General features: G+C 44.8%; 1 pseudogene; it reads left to right on the top strand.

Moving 5' to 3' along the window:
* The first annotated feature begins 1,588 nt into the window (after positions 1-1,588).
* Positions 1,589-8,668, top strand: LOC118836493 (annotated as a pseudogene).
* Positions 8,669-16,764: the final 8,096 nt, after the last annotated feature.

The following is a 16,764-nucleotide window of genomic DNA, read 5'->3' as shown; positions in this document are numbered from 1 at the left end:
TTAGCATTGTAAAAGAAAACTTTACTGTTTATATAAATACTTGATTTATAGCAAAAACAATTTCGACTGAACTTCCGGACAAAACTTGGAAGTTATAATTTCTTAGGTTACAGCAATTGTCCAACTTCTTAACCTAGTGCAACTCTAACAAAATGTAATAATGCCCTAAACATTATTATGTATGTAAAATTTGAACTACCCATTTCAGTCTAGGTAAATACATTTCTAAACCAAATGACAGTTTAGAATTATCAAATTTTCATCACATCCTTTAAAAGTACCCAATTCACATATACCAAACTCAGATTAAAATCACAATGGTCTTCTCAATTTTCACAATCTAAGAGAATTTTAGAAATACAGAAACAATAAATTTCAGATGACATCAATTGCATTTCCAGGTCACCACCTATAGGAATTGTTGGTCCTATTACTTCTGATATATATATAAAAATTGAGCAACAACCTGTTGACCCTTCCAATAGATAGGGGTTCAGTCTAAGATCAGTACCTGGAAATCCTCACCCTTAACTCCCATAACCTTTAGGATTTTTCTCCCAATTTTTACCCCAATGGGTAGTGTACAAAGGGAAGTTCTCTCTGTCCCTGTCTACCAAGAATATTATGTCTTCTTTATGATCCCCAAACTTTAGGTTTACTAGGGGTTCTCAGCTGGGTCTAGAGAGAAAGAACCCCAGACCCCAATAGTCTTCTTCCTCAAAAGTGAGGAGGGGAGCTACCTGTTCTTCCTTTCTTAACTCAGGACACTCTCTCTTAAAATGTCCTTTTTATTACAATAGTAACAGGCTGTCCTACCTGCCCACTTACCCACATCTCTCCTATGTCCTGAAGCCCTATGCCCTTCGAGATTCTCCCTTAAGGATTGTTTATGATCGCCTCTTCCTTCTTGCTTCTTCATGACTTCCCTCATAGTATTGGCCATGACCTGAGCTTTCTGTTTCTGTCTTTCATCCTCCTGCCTTACATATACTTTCTGAGCCTCTCAATAATTCGCCTATTGGTCTCTCACTCCATCTCTCTAATTTGTGCAATTTCTTATTTATATCTGGCCATACCCTAGTGACAAAGTTTACTTTTAGCATCCCTTGGGCCACAGTGGTGAGGGCACAGTCCCTGGGAACCCCCTTCAATCTGGAATACAGTCTCTGGGAGTCCCCTTGAACTGTCCTTGAATCTTCCAACTAGATCTGGCCTTCCCCTAAGGTCACAAGCCTTACATTATCATTAGACCCAAATCTCTACCTAGCCTTGCCTTTTATTGTCCAGCTACTTCCCACCCTTGATACTATCAATATCCGTGCCATCAGCTACTTCCAACCTTTAATTCCATTCTCTTGGTTGCTGGAGTCTGACCTCATCTCATCCTCCTTAGACTCCTCCTCAAGACCTTTCCTAAAGCCCTCCTCTAGTCATCCCAGATAACCCCTCAATCTCTTCTACAATCTTTCTGTATAAGCTCCATCTTGCCTCCATGAAGGTGCTCAGATTCAATCTAGCTCAGCTGAGACTAAATCTGGCCCGCCTGACAGGCATCACAAAGGGGTGGAACCTCCCAAGACAACCCGTCATGGTGAACCTCCAACAAACCCCGTCCCCTCCCTTGGCCAAGAAGGCCGAAGCCGAATTCCTTCGGCAGGACTCAGTGTGTGGGCACCTTGAGGTCTTGAGCACCCCCAGAAACCAATGGTTCACTAACAACCTTCATTTTGATTTAACCTCTTCAGTAGGATCCTGAATATCCCCTCATTCTTTCTAGGAACTGAGGAGATTCATTTTTTTTTCCCTGATTTCAAAGGCTTTCTAATCATACTCTTTTCTTCTCCCATAAACAGGAGGTTGAGTATGGACATTAATTCTGCCTAGTATTAGGAGTATTTGCCTGGCCAAACTTATAAAAAAAAGAAAACTTTATTTCATATCATTATTTGCTTTAAGAACCATCCAGTTTTGAATTTGGCACCCTGCTTTCTCCAAGCTTCATCTTATGCATACTGGCAATTAACGAAATGCCTAAGGATTCTAAGGATTTTTGAGGGTGAAGGGGTGCGGGCACTTCTCTTAAAAAAAACTTTTTGGACTCTTAAGGACCACATGGGCTTGCAACTTCCCCCACTTATTCTTTATACCAAGCTAAAATATTTCTCAGTTTCCCCTTCAGCCTGCTGCCTCTGATAAAGGGAAAAATCCCTTTCAGTTTTCTAAGGGCTCCTCCTTAGGTGGGGCCTGGCATCCCCTTGAGAGCAAAGGAGCCTACCTTTCTAAGTACTAAACTAAGCACTAAGCATTAATCCTAATTGACACACCCAGTCTTCTAAGATGGAGTGGAGGGGGGAGGGGGTGGCCAAGAGCACGTGGCAGGTAAGAGCAGCACATGGAATGAATTCCAGGTGGTCTCAAGCTGCCGTTCTACAACCCCCCACCTAAATTCCTTTTCTATCTCCCTTTCTTTCCCAATCTTTACTGAAACTTTTTACTCTCCGTATTTCCAATTTCAATCTTTCTTTTCCTAATCTTGACCCAAATTTCAAATAAATGAATTACATACTCACCCAGCTTTCCTTTTTCCCAGTGGCTTTCTTTTTACCTTAAAACTTAAAAACGACCAACAATTTTTAATCACATTCTAAGAGGACCACTAAACCTCTTTAAAGTGGTCATCCAATTTTTCATACAGACCTCTTTTACTTCCATAGTTTTTAAAAAACTTTGCTTGATGTTAGACTGACTCAATACAAAATACAGATTTTTTTTCTTTAGAATCTAACCAATCCTTAATTCAGAGCCCCCAGTCCTCCCGACTGTCAGTTTCAGCTCTGATTCCTTATCTAACTATTTTAATACCAAAGAGCCCATTTCAGTCTCCTAGAGTTAAGCATTTTTTTTTATTTTCTGGGTAATTTAATCATTTTATTAATAATGCCAGCATTTTAATACAACAGGTCAGTGGCACTCTCAAATGCCAAAGCCACCTCATGGTGGTAGGCTCTCAGTTTGTATGCCCTTGGAAGAGCAGATGTTCCTGAGGGTGGCAAACAACTCTGATTACTTAACAATTAGAAAATTACAATGAGAGGTGGATTATATTCCAATGAGGATCTTGAGGGTACATGACTTGGATCACCAAGTCTAGGTCAAAGAGACTGGTCAATTTCCATTACTACCTGTCTGGCAAAAGGGAGAACCCACATTTTCCCAGACCTGTCTGAGTAAACACAATGAGTAGGAATCCACATTCACCTAAACTCTGCTCCACTCTGTTCCCAGCTCCCAGCTCCGTGTGGGATAGACCTCACCCAGAGACCATCCAGGCTGTCCTGGGATGGAGCCCTGCTTCACTCTGCTGTTCTGTGGGTTCTGCCGTCGAGTTAAGCATTTTTACCTGAACATAGAACAAAAAAAAGCACAGACAAAACATTAGTTAGACAGACATTTCACATGAACAATTTAGAATTTGAATTCAGACTCACTTCCAATATTAAACCAAATCACTTTCCCTGGGTCGACCCACGAGAGCTTTTCTTCCAAGCACTAGGAGAGATCCATTCTCCCCACCTAGGTGCACTTTCCCTGGGTCGACTTATTGTCTTCCCACCTAGCCAACATTCTTCCTAATGGGAGGAGGAATGTTAGGAGGATCCCTTCCATCCTCCCCAGGTACTTTTTTCTTAGAGCTCTTATATCTCGTTCTAGGCAAACCTTACTTCTCAACCTAGAACCCCCAGACTTGACAAGGCAGTACTACCACCCGTTTGTTCCTACCTTGCTCAGGTGACCTGACTTGCGCAGTCTCCGGCTGTTCCCTTTTGTGTTCCCCTTTGCGTTCATCTGCAAACTCTTCTTGTTCAAACAATGTCTCGGGTCCTTCACAGCCTCCAGGGGATTTTCAACTTAGACAGTGGGACCCCTCTAACAGTGAGCGGGAGTGCTCTTCCCACTGCTGTATCTTACTCACCCTTCCTGGGGTCTTCAGAATCCCGGACGAGCCCCCAAATTGTGAGAAACGTGGTTTTGGGGATCACTGGACTTCCCCAAATTGTGCAAACATGCGGCTCTGGGGATCATTGGACTTCCTAGGCAGGGCAAAAGTCCTGAGGAAGAACCCTGTGATAATCCCTAGGGAAGGCTGTACAGACCACAGGACTCCCAGAGGAAGACCAAGTGGTAGCCCCCCCCCCCTTAATCTGTGGGGATCGCAGGGCCTCCTAGGGGTCAGACCCTAAGGAGGACCCAAGTGATGGTCCCTTAGGATGACTGTAAGATCACAAGGCTCCCGAGACAGGGCTGGAAATCCCAAGTGATGGAGGACCTATATTAAAATGAGTTTTGGGGTAGACCTAGGTCACTGCATCCTGATCAGGAAAACATCAATTTCAACCCCACTCAACAATAGGGGGCATTAACACTAACCCAGACCTGTCTGGGTATCTGTGCGAGGCACATTCAGCTTGTGCATATCTCCCTAGCATCTGGACCCAGCCTGAGACTCCTAAAATTCAAGATTTTACACAGCGTTGATAAGAATTTATGCCAAAAATCCTTGTTTTCATTTAAAACTTCAACTCTTGATTAAGTAAAATTCTTAAACTAATACCATCTAGATTATAAGAGGAATTGCTTTTAATAATTTCCCAAAGTATTATAAGAACACAATTTCAACACAAATTCAACTGAACACATTCAACACGATTTCAACTGAAATTTCTTTCTAAATAAAAGAAACAAACAAACTTGGAAGTTTATAATTTCAGCAATAATACAATAACAGCTTTTTAACCCATTCATCATTTTTCTCTGATAGTACAATTCTTAACAACATTTAAACCATACAAATGTAATAATTCCTTGAATGTTTTTATGTATTTAAAACTTGAACTACCTATCAAATTAGGTGAAGGCATTTTTAAGTCTCCTTACACAGGAAGTCATTCACCTTATTACTAACACCCTGAACCACTGTATGCATTTTTATAAATAGCCCAGATTTCAAAAGGAAAATCTGCTGTAATGTTACTTGTTTATAACCAAATATAACAGTTTCAACCTATCAAATTTTTATCACACCCTTTTTAAAAGATCAATTAATATATTACAATATTAAGACCTCACGAAGGTTTCTCAAATCTTAAAAGCTAGGAGAACTCTTAAAAATACAATTTGGAAATAAGAGGACCTCAATTACATTTCTGGATTCCTATTAATTCATCTAGATTTGAAGTTGGCAGTGGGACCCTCACTGGTTGGCTCTTGCCAAAGCCCACTTTAGGCATTCCAGTTCCTTACAGGGAGAGAGAGAGAGAAAGAGAGAGAGAGAGAGAGAGAGAGAGAGAGAGAGAGAGAGAGAGAGAGAGAGAGAGAGAGAGAGAGAGAGAGAGAGAGAGAGAGAAAGAGAGAGAGAATTATAAAGAGCATCAGTCATCAGTGGAGCAGAAAAGCAAGCAACCATAGTAACACAGTGTTCAGCAAAATCAAAGGTAAGTTATTTTAAGGAATCACTATTTCATTATAACTCATGGCAGAACTGGACAGCCATCCAGTGGAATTCAGGTTTAAATCAACACTTCATAATAACTCCAATCCAATTTTCAATCCCATCCAATGGGCTTTAATAATATTTTCTATGGGCCAGGAACTGTACTAAGGACTGGGACTACAATTAAGGAAAAGAAGACAATCCTTGCCCTCCACGACCTTGCAATCTAGTGGAGGTGGAGAGACAACATACCATAAAATAGGATTCTAAAGTATGGGAGGTGTTAAAGGAGGTTGTTGGCAGACAGGGGAGGAAAATGGCACACCAGTGGGCTTCTGTGGGGTTGAAACCAGGCAGAGGAGCAAATGTAGAGTGAAGTGATTCAAAACATTTTGTTTGTGCTCTTCATAAAGAAAGGCATTGGAAAGAGTTTGGTACTCTACCCTGTAGGCCTCCAGTGAGAGGGTTGAGGAGGTTGAGGAGGTCCTGTCAATCAAGGCTTGAGTTAGTAGTATGATGATGAGATTATATGAGATGATTTTAACCTGGGAGGGGCACCTTTTTCCATGAAGCTACAAGGAGGTAGAGCAACAGATGCAGAGTGGACTATGTATGTAATGGAATATATACCTAGAGGAGGTTCAAATAGATATGTGACCTACCTATAAAACATCACGTCATGAACAAATTAGAGAAACAAGAAATAAATTATCCTTAAAATCTATAAGGGAAGAGTTAAAAAATTGGCAAAGAGGATGACAAGATGTTTATTTTTGATCACATAAAATTGAAATATTTAAAAAGTCTCATATCAAAGACATAAGGAATTGATCCAAATTTATAAGATGAACCCATTTCATGACAGATAGATACTTCAAATGATAATAAATAGGCAGTTTCCAAAGAGCAAAATCCAAGGGATGGACTACCACATGGACAAATGATCTAAATCACTCTTAATTAGGAAAATACAAAATAAAGGAATTGAGATTTACCCTCCGTGAAGAAAGAGGAAAATGATATATGTTGGAGTTACTGTAGGACAAAAGAAAAATAATGCGAAGATGGTAGAGCTGTGAATTGGTTTGAGTATTCTGGAAATCAATTTGGAACTAAATCTACAAATTATCAAAGTGTGGGTGCCCTTTGACACAGATATACAAATACTAGATTTATGGCCTGAAGAGATAAAAAAAGAACAAAAGGAACTACAGTATATGTAAATATATACACAATTCAATATGGGTGAGCAGGTAAGTAGATTTTATCTTCACTTTTCTGGATTCATATTTTATTATTGCATTGATGAGTTCCAAAGTCTCTCAAAGTTGTTTTCCCTATAATCGAATTCAGCAAATTCTTCTCCTAATTCTGCTGATTTTGCTCTGTATTAGTACATGCAACTCTTCAAAATGTCTTCAGAAATTTCTATGTCATTTCTTCTTATACAATAGTATTCTATTATAGTCCTATAACATAGTTGTTTATCCATTCCCCAATAGGAAGATTCCCCTTTATTTTCCAAGATTTGGTTACTATGAAAGAAGCTTATAGAAATATATACGTAATCCAAATATACAAATATAATCCAAATATATGTTATATAAATAACTCTAATTGTTATATAAATATATATGTTCACCCCAACAGATAGAATATATTTACAATAACATCAGAAACAAGATGACAAATCATACATTAAATCTTTTTTCTATGTCCTTTGTAGATGGAGATGACAAAATTTAATATCTTCAGTTATTGGTTGCAGTGACAGACATCCTATTCAAAGGCATATACATATATACGTATATATATGTATATATATGTATATATACACACATATATGTTATGGTATATTTCAGAGTTTAAGAGTTCTGTACATCAAGTTGTCAACCAAGAGGTCTTTCTGTCATCAGTACATTCAAGTTTGTTAAGTACTGTATTATAGGGATTCTCCCAATTTAGCTCTTTCACCAAAGAAGAACTCAGCCAATAAGTGTTTTAAAGAAGGACCCTCTACAAATGAACGTCAAATCGCATTAGAAATTTCCCCATCAATACTATGTTGCTGAATACCCATCTGCCCATACTAAAAGAGACATTCTCCATGGGTTTTCTGGACGGGAATGAACAGTGACTGGAAATGGAAAGTGTCTCCCTCATCTCAGGGAATATCTTCCACTCTGTGTATTTCTGAATGATAGTGGATTAAGTAGTTTTGATTGCTATATACTGCCAGTAACAAAAAGAGAGTGATTTCTAAGGACATAGCACTGGGGCTCTTTTTTTCTTTTTCAGACTGGATTTGGGGCCCTGAGGAACTCCTTCCTCCTGGGCCTATATACCATCACCTTCTTCACTGGTCCCAGGCTGAGGCCCATTGACTTGCTTCTATGTCACTTGGCCTTTGCCAATGACTTGGTGCTTCTTTCCAAAGGGATTCCTCAGATCATGGCTGCTTTGGGGCTCACCAGTTTCTTCAATGATGTGGGATGTAAACTTGTCTTTTACTTTCACAGAGTAGTCTGGGATCTTTCCCTCTGAATCACCTGCCTCCTGAGTAGCTTCCAAGCCTTCAATTTAAGTCCTAGAAGCTCCTGGTACGAAAAACGTAAAGGTAGAACCCCAAAGTGCATTGTCCTATTGTTTCTCTTGTGCTGGACCTTCAATCTCCTGAAAAAGTACATGATTCTTTTATATATGAAAGGCCCAAAGGGAAGCAATAACATCACTGGTATAAATGATTTCATTTACTGCACTGCTACATTTCCAGTTTCACATTATATTTTGCTATATATGCTCCTATTCTCTATTCCTGATGTTTTGTATGTAGGAATCATGGTTGGTACCAGTGGGTATATAGTTTTTGTCTTGTATAGACACCATCGGAGAGTACAGTGCCTTCATGGCAACAGTCTCAAACGCAGCAGTTTCCCTGAGGCCAGAGCCACCCAAACAGTCCTGCTGCTTATCATTCTGTTTGTCTCCTTTTACTCTCTGAATTCTATCCTGTTGTTATGTATTCGCTATGGGAAAACTTTTTCCTGGCTTGTTCATATCTCTGCCTTCCTGGCTGCCTGTTTTCCAGCTTGCAGCTCCTTTGTTCTAATAGTCAGTGACTCACAAGTCCAAAAATACTCCTTGGCCCTCTGGGAAAAGATGATGATACAGTTTTGAGAGAGCTCAGTGGTTTCACCTCAAACTATTCACCATGGCTAATATAACTGAAAGAGCAAAATGATAATTGCTGCATGGGTTGCAGGAAAATAGGTACAATAAAGCTAGGGATTGGTCTAGCTATTTCAGATAGAAATTTGGGAAGCAGAAAATTGGGAGAAAATCTTTGCAACTAGTATCTCTGATAAAGGCCTCATCTCTAAAATATACAGGGAGCTAAGCCAAATATATAGGAATACAAGCCATTCCCCAATTGAGAAATGGTCAAAGGATATGAACAGGCAGTTTTCAGAGGAAGAAATTAAAGCTATCTACAGGCATATGGAAAAATGCTCTGGATCGCTGCTGATTAGAGAAATGCAAATCAAAACAACTCTTAGATACCACATCTCTCCTGTCAGATTGGCTAAAATAACAAATCAGGAGAATGATAAATGCTGGAAAGGATGTGGGGAAATTGGAACATTGTTGCATTGCTGGTGGAGTTGCGAGCTGATCCAGCCATTTTGGAGGGCGGTGTGGAACTATGCCCAAAGGGCTATAGAAATGTTCATACCCTTTGACCCAGTAATACCACTTCTAGGGTTGTATCCCAAAGAAATCACACAAGCGGGAAAAGGACCCATATGTACAAGAATATTTATAGCAGCTCTCTTTGTGGTAGCCAAGAATTGGAAAGCAAAGGGATGCCCATCAATTGGGGAATGGCTGAACAAGCTGTGGTATATGAAGGTGATGGAATACTATTGTGCCATAAGAAAGGGGGATGATGCAGACTTCATAACAACCTGGAAAAACCTACACGACATAATGCTGAGTGAGCGGAGCAGAGCCAGGAGAACGTTGTGCACAGCCACAGATATGTGGATTCCGTGAGGACCAACCCTGACATACTGCGCTTCTCTCAGCAACCTAAAGGGGCAAGGACAACTCCAGGGGACTCACGATGGAGAATGCTATCTTCATTCAGAGAAAGAACTGCGAAGTTTGAATACAGACTGAGGCACACTACTGCATGCTCGCCTTTTCTGCTTCTCTTTTGTTTTTGGTTTTGGGTTTTTTTTTTGTTTTTTTTTTTTTGGTTCTGTTTCTTCTTTCTCATGATTCATTCCATTGGTCAAAATTCTTCTCCACGACTTGACTAGAGCATAAATTAATTCAATGCAAAGTTATACATGACAGTTATATGAGACTTCATGCCGTCTTGGGGAGGGAGGGGGGAGGGAGGGGAGAAAAACTGGAACTCAAAACTATGTAGAACTGTGTGTGGTAAACTAAAAATAAATAAAAAAAAAATATACTATAGACCACTTGGTAATAAAAAAAAAAAATAAAAAAATAAAAACTCCAAAGAATTGGAGTCAGTAATTGGAATGCCTAAGATGAAGCTTGGCCAAGGTGAGCAGTGAGATTAAGGGTGCCAAATTCAAATCTGGATGAACTATAAAAGCAAGAAATGGTAGGAAACACAAATCTTTTTTTTTTCTAAGTTCACTCATAGGAATAGCTGGGGTCAGAGAGGGAAATGAAGACAAATCTAGGGAAGGGGTCTTGTCTACCAGTGGGAAACGGGGACACAGCTCATGGGGGGAGGGAAAGTGTGAGAGGTTAAGGGCAGCCCAGGCTGGGACAGGGCACGGACCTGGGCTGTGGGTCGTCCCTAAAGTGAAGAATAAACATTGCAGCTCAAGCATGCCACCAGAGCTGGTCCCATATCCAGCCTAGGCATCTCTGAGTTATAGAAGGCCCTCCTGAACTTTGGAGGGCCCATTCCACTCCTTCTTTCAGCACCCAGTTTCCATGTGTTGGGGACTTCCACACCCTTGGAAGAAGCTCCAAGTCAACCCCAGTAGCAGCTCCAATGGTGGCAAGGTGCGAAGGACGAAAGGGGAGTTGGGTCTAAAGGGCAGAAGGAGCAGCTGCTCCATCCACTTGAGTAGGCAACCCACAGGGGACTTTTATAACATGATTCCAAGCTAGCTGAAGGCCCCATCTCTAGGTCAGAATGAAAGGGGGAAAGGGATTTCTCCAGAATCCCCAAAGCCAACTGCAAGGGACAAGCCACATCCAAGGATTGGAGGGTGGGCTCCCTCTGGGGCTGCTGAGCCATGGAGAGGAGTTAGGAAGAAGAGGGATTATCTCTGAAGGGTAAAACTGGCAGCCATGTTGGCAGGTTGAGGAGTGGACATAATGTGATTATGAAGCCCTCCGATCTACTGATTCCAAGTGAAACACTTTGGACCTTCCTTTTTCATGGGAAGGGGGGACTAAAAAGAGCTAAACGAGTGAAGCAGGAGACTGTCCCCTCCATTCTCAACCTCATTTAAAAATATGGAAGTGAATGGTTCGAGGGTCCTGCTTTGGTGGCCACCTGGAAAGGTCTTCCCTGGCCCATGGGCCATTGTTACTGCCTAGTGCTGAAGAGAAGGTGTGCCCTTTCCACCTCCCTCTGGGACATAGTCATATTGATTTTCCTAATTTGTGTTTCAGGGGAAAGGAGGACTGGCAAGAATCCTGCGCCCAGGGCAGAGACACCCAGTCCCCTGGCCCCAGATGACCCTCTTGGAAGGCCAGACAGGGGCTCATCTCCCATTTTATGCCCAGTTTTGGCCGGCTTCGTCCTCCTTGTGGCAGAGCCCAGCTCCCTCGAACTCACTCTCTAATGTGGGGGAGCCCCAGCTACAGGATGATCTTCCTGGGATGAAGGCATGGTTACTTCTGGCCTCTGACTTTCTTCTTGCCCCCCCTCTTGCACGTGCCACGCGTCCCCACCCCCCGCGTTCGCCCGCGTTCCCCCTGGTTACTGTGGTAGCCACCAAGGGATGCGGACGCGGACACTGTCGCGGAAACGGACAGAGACACGGACGCGGTGGGCGGGGGAGGGACAGAGCCTTTTCCACAGGTGTGGGGGTGGCCCCGCCAAGCTAGAGACTGGTGGGGAGAGGAGTTGAGGGAGGGTCCGATGTGCTAGGCATGGGCACGGTGCGTGGGCACAGTGGCTTCGCCTCCTCTTGTGTCCCTCCCTCCCCCGTGCCAAGGCACATCTGCCCCCTCAAATATTGCCCCGCAGGCAGGGCATAGCTACTACTGCCCTTGTCTGCCCCCCAAAAACCATGGGCACAGGGGCATCCTCTCCTCTTGTCTGTACTCTCTCTGTGCCAGGGCAGAGCTGTCCTCCCCCCCACAGTTGCCCCTCAGCACAGCTGCCTCTGGTCCATTCTCTAACATTCCCCCCACCCCAAATCCGCAGTGTATGGAATTGTGGACAGTGTCCATGACTGAGCTGAATCCCTCAGTGTCAGGTACGGTTGTCCGCAGGCTTCATCTCTCTTCTCCAAAACTACCCCAAAATGAAGTTTCCCAGGCCAGGGCTCACTTACCAATGCCAAGGCCTGGCATGCCCTTCCACCTCCAACTGGGACAAAGTTGTGTTGATTTTCCTAGTGGGGCGTGTGTGTGTGTGTGTGTGTGTGTGTGTGTGTGTGTGTGTGTGTGTGTGTTTGTTGAGGAGGTAGGGTTGGCAACAGTACTTGGTCCAAGGTTGACCCACCTAGTCCCCTGACCCCACATGCCCCTCTTGGCTGGCCAGAATGGGGCTCATCACCCACTCTATGGCCAATCTTTGCCAGGCTCATCCTCCCAGTGCCAGAGCCCAGCTGCCCTGTAGCTCACCCTCTAAAGTGGGGAAGCCCTAGCTCAGGGATGATCCTCCTGGTTTAAAGGCCCAGCTGCCCCTGGCTCACTGCGTGTCCCTGCCATCACATCATGGCCCCTTCCTCCCTCCTCCCTGCAGAAGGTTGTCCCTGGCTGGGGGCCACATCCCCCACTTACCCCAACCTCATCTGCAGAGCTGAGCCAAACTGAGACTCGGGGCAGGTTCAAGTGAGCCATTTCCTTTGTGTTGGTAGCTCCTGAAAAGGACCTTGGGGGGTATTGTGTATCATATCTGGGCAGATGAGGGAAAGCCAGGCTGCTCGTGGCAGGAGCTCTTGAAAAGTGTCAGTGTCTGTGCGTGGAACCAAGCCAGTCCCCAAAGCCTTTTCTGGACAGCCTGGAAGATTGTTTTCATCTCTGCCCCTCCAGTCTGGGTTGACAGCTGGCAGCAGATCCAGTGTGCTCCCAGGCCTGAGCCAAAAGGGATCCATCATTTCAATCAAAGCAGTAACACCAAGAATACAAGCCATAGCTTGTGCAATGGTCACAGACCCTCTAAAATTGAGGCTGGGATATTAGAGATTATTTTGTAGTGTGGACAGACTGGGCAAGCAAGCTGAGATCCCCTACAACCTGGTCTCCTCTGTAATCTGAGGGCTTGAACCCTGAGCTAATTCATCTTCATTACATCAGTTTTCCTAGGGCTGGGACAGCCTCTGCTTGATATGAACCCTCTGTACTTGAAGCCTTTCTTTTACAATCCTTGACAATTGAGAAATCCTTGAGGAGGCATTGAAGTTGGAGCTCAATTAGGGAGGGTGAGGGCCTGCCTTGGAGGGTCTTCCTGGTGGTGTGGGGTCCCAAGGGAGCTTACCCTTGTCCATTTAGGTGATTGTAAAATGAGTTCCATAATCCATATAGCTGTGATGATGACATGAAAAAACTGTCCAGGACTGTTCCTCCTGAAGCACATTGCCTAAGGGTCAGCTTTAGTATCAACTGGTTAGCTTGGACCAAGATAGAGTTCTTGCATGTTACCCAATCTGCCCTGTAGAACAGATCACAGAACCTGGTATTATTGGGGGGGTGGGGACTGTTGGGAACTAAAGACTTAGAAGAGAAAGTGGTCCTTCCTTACCAATCTTATCAGGAGAAAGAAAATGTGTGTTTGTGAAGAAAGCTGAGAACAATCACAAGGCCAGTATCCACACCCCAGCTTCAGTAAAGATGTGCTAAGGGGGAGATGCACAATGGAGACAGTGTGGGGGTGGCCCTTCATCAGGCAAGTCTCCTGCAGGATCCTTTTGAGAGAGGGCATCATGGCCAGGCTGAGCCATGGCTGAACTCAGGCACAAAGCTGCTGGGCTTGGCTCTGATAGGCAGCCATCTTCCATGTGCCTTGGAGATGCTTCAGAAGCACTTTAGGGGAGCACCTCTCTGTTGCAGCCCAGCTTCCATTTTGGAGGATTCAGTCTGGGGAGTTTCATCCCTCTCCTTCAAGGTTCCTCCCCCCCATCAGTCTCTTCTCTGGGGGTCCCAGAAAATGACTATAAGTCAGTCAGTAAGCATGGCTGCTCATTCCTTTTTCCTCCTTTTGGGAATTTCTACAATTAATCTAGCAGGAAAGACTGATGATGCCCCGACGCAGTGAGCGCCTGATGCGGCGTTACAATGGTGACAATGGAGGCAGTGGCAGCAGCAGCAGCAGCAGCACAGGGAGTTCCCTGGTAGCTGGCCAGCACCCAGCCTTCCAGGACAGTGCCTTCAGGTAAGTTGTGCCAGAGTGAGCCTAAGCTACCTTCCAGACCACAACTGCCCAGTGCAACCAAGGGCCTTGGCAGCTTCCATGTGCACATGTCTTTTTTGGCCCCATCTTTGGTGGAGACATGACTCAACTGCTTGCTTTCCCCACAAATGTGAGAATTTCTTGTCCCCAGCACCATCTCTTCCCCTTCTCCCACAAGCTGGGCTGCTGCTGCTTTCACTGTCTTCGAACAGGGACTAGGGAGGGGCAGCTTTGAATGTCCTGAAGGCTGGAAACCCTGAAGTCTGAAGCTGGGCAGGGAATGAATGCCTTCTGCCATGAATCACTTCACCCTAGCACCAATGCCCATGGTTGCTAGGATGAGCTGCAGCGCCCAACAAGGGCATAGGAACCCACTGGTGGTAAAGGACTTGTGGGTGAAGAGACAGGTTCAGGAGGCTGTTAATTACTCTCATACCTCACCATGGTGGTTTAATTTGGAAAGGGGCCTTCCCTGGCCTGTCGTAGCTGTGACTTTGTTCAATGCCACCTCCAACATTCAAAGTTATCCATCAGCTTAAAAAATAAGAACAGGAAAAGAGGGCTTTGGGTATTATTTCTTTTCATCCTGGAAGTGTCTGAAAAAGTCTCTTCCTCCTGGCCTTTCCCCCTCCCTGTCTTTCTCACCCTTTGTCTTTTTGGCCCTCTTTCTCACCTTTGTTCTTCATGCTTGGTGCCCCCCAGGACTATGAGGAGGAAGACCAGGCAAGCGAAATGCCTGTCATCAGCCTGTCCCCTGGACGCTGCTTCCAATCCTCACACCACTTACAAGGAATCGGTGGTCAGGCAGGCCTCTGTCAGGGGACCCTGGGCCACCTGGGTGACCAGAAGCTCATTTCTAGTAGAACAGCTGTACAGCCATTCGTCGTGGTCAGGTTCAGGGGGGTCCTGTAACCTGTTGGTGAGAGTCAGCTACCAATCAGGGCTTGACTGAGTGTGTTGACTAAAGAAGATGATTGGAGAAATGGTTTGTGTATGGCTTGCCCTCCTCCAGAGCTACTTGGCACAGGCCAGCCGCCATTACTCTTGGCTGTTCAGGGAAATGAGTTGGTTGTGAGCACTCTCTTCCTGAGTATCTTGGAGCAGTTCTCCCCTCAGTAGTTCCTGTCTCTGACATCAACTGAGTCTGGAGGGTTCACCTTGGAGGGGCTGAGTTCCCAGGAACAATCCCTACTTTGGGTTTGGAATCCAGAATTATGTTCCCATTCCTCCAGGTATCCAGGCCATTCTTGTAGTTTCTCTGTGGAGGAGCATGTCCAGGTTTCCAGGCTGCTTCCAGGCCTGGGTCCAAGAGCCTTTAGAGCAGGTGTGGGGAACTTGTAGTCTCCAGGCCACATTTGGCCTTCTGGGTCTTCTGTTGTGGCTTTTTGACTGAGTCCATATTTTACAGCACAAATCCTTTTATTCAGGGATATATTCTGTGATGTTTGGATTCAGTCAAAGGACTGTACTTCAGGAGCTAGCAGCCCACATGTGGCCTCAAGGTCAGCAGGTTCCTCAGCCCTGCTCCAGATTCTTGGGGCCCCAGGCTAGGCCAAGGGTGACCAGCCAGACTTAGCAGGCCTTCCTCCTGCAGCAATTCCAAGTCCAAATTTACAAGCACTGAAAGACTTAGGAAAAGAAGACTGTCCAATTCACTAGCATATTCACACATTTCTGATGGAGGTCTGATAGGGAGAAGCCTTCCAGCAAAGCTGTCAAAGGGCACCCTGTCACCATTCATGACAACATTAATGCATTTCCCAAAGGCCAGTTTTCTCTTTCCACTTGACCTCCAGGGCTGTCCATAAAACCCCAGAGCTCCACATCTTGTCTGTGCCTGGATAGGGGCACACCCTTTTGGTTGTTTCATTGCCGGCTCAGGAAGGGTGTCACAGGAGACTGTGGTGGGGAAGGGCAGCTGCTACCATCTCCTCCTTCATTTCATCCCCATGAAATACAGGTGCTTTCCGAGTGCTGCGAGGAAGCCGCTCCTGTGTCTTCTATTGCCATTGCTTCTGGTTTCACTGACTTTTGGTGAGACTTGCCGAGTCCCCAGTGCAGCCTGGGAGGGAGGATGGCCCAGGGTTTGATGGCAGGGCCGTGGAAGGAAAGTCTGGAAGATAGAGCTTTGACGGGGAGCCTTTAGGGAGCTGGGACAAAAGCCTGGGGAAAAGGGACCCTGGCCTCATATGGGGAAGTTTTCATGCCTAAAATGTGAAAGTTATTTCTTGTGTCTCCTTCTCCTAATCCATTTCAACACAACTTTTTGTGCTTCTTCTGTATGCAGGCCTCCCTTATGTGGTTGGGGTAGCTGTGAGGCTTCCCAGGGGCATGTTTTATCTGTGCCCTGTGTGTTCACTGACCAGGCACTTGAAGGCGGGGGAGTGGTAGAGGAGCTGAGTCAGTTATCTGGGTAGGACAGAGGCAATGGCAGCACTGGGGACTTCGCCCCTTCTCATTGTTGAGAACAGACAGGGTGGTCCTCCCTAGATGATCCCAGAAGGGCTGGACTCTTGCTCAGGAGCCATGATGTTACTCACTCCATACTGTGAGAAAAAAAACAAGCTCATGAATGATGACACCACAAGCAGACAGTCACCAGGACCTGTATTCAGGTGGCATCACTTGAAAGCATCTGGTCCTCCTTCAGAAGGAA

This window comes from Trichosurus vulpecula, chromosome 2 (genome assembly GCF_011100635.1).
Source record: "Trichosurus vulpecula isolate mTriVul1 chromosome 2, mTriVul1.pri, whole genome shotgun sequence".
Lineage (NCBI taxonomy): Eukaryota > Metazoa > Chordata > Mammalia > Diprotodontia > Phalangeridae > Trichosurus > Trichosurus vulpecula.
Note: the sequence above shows the minus strand (reverse complement) of the source record. Positions and strands in the feature narration are given on the sequence as shown.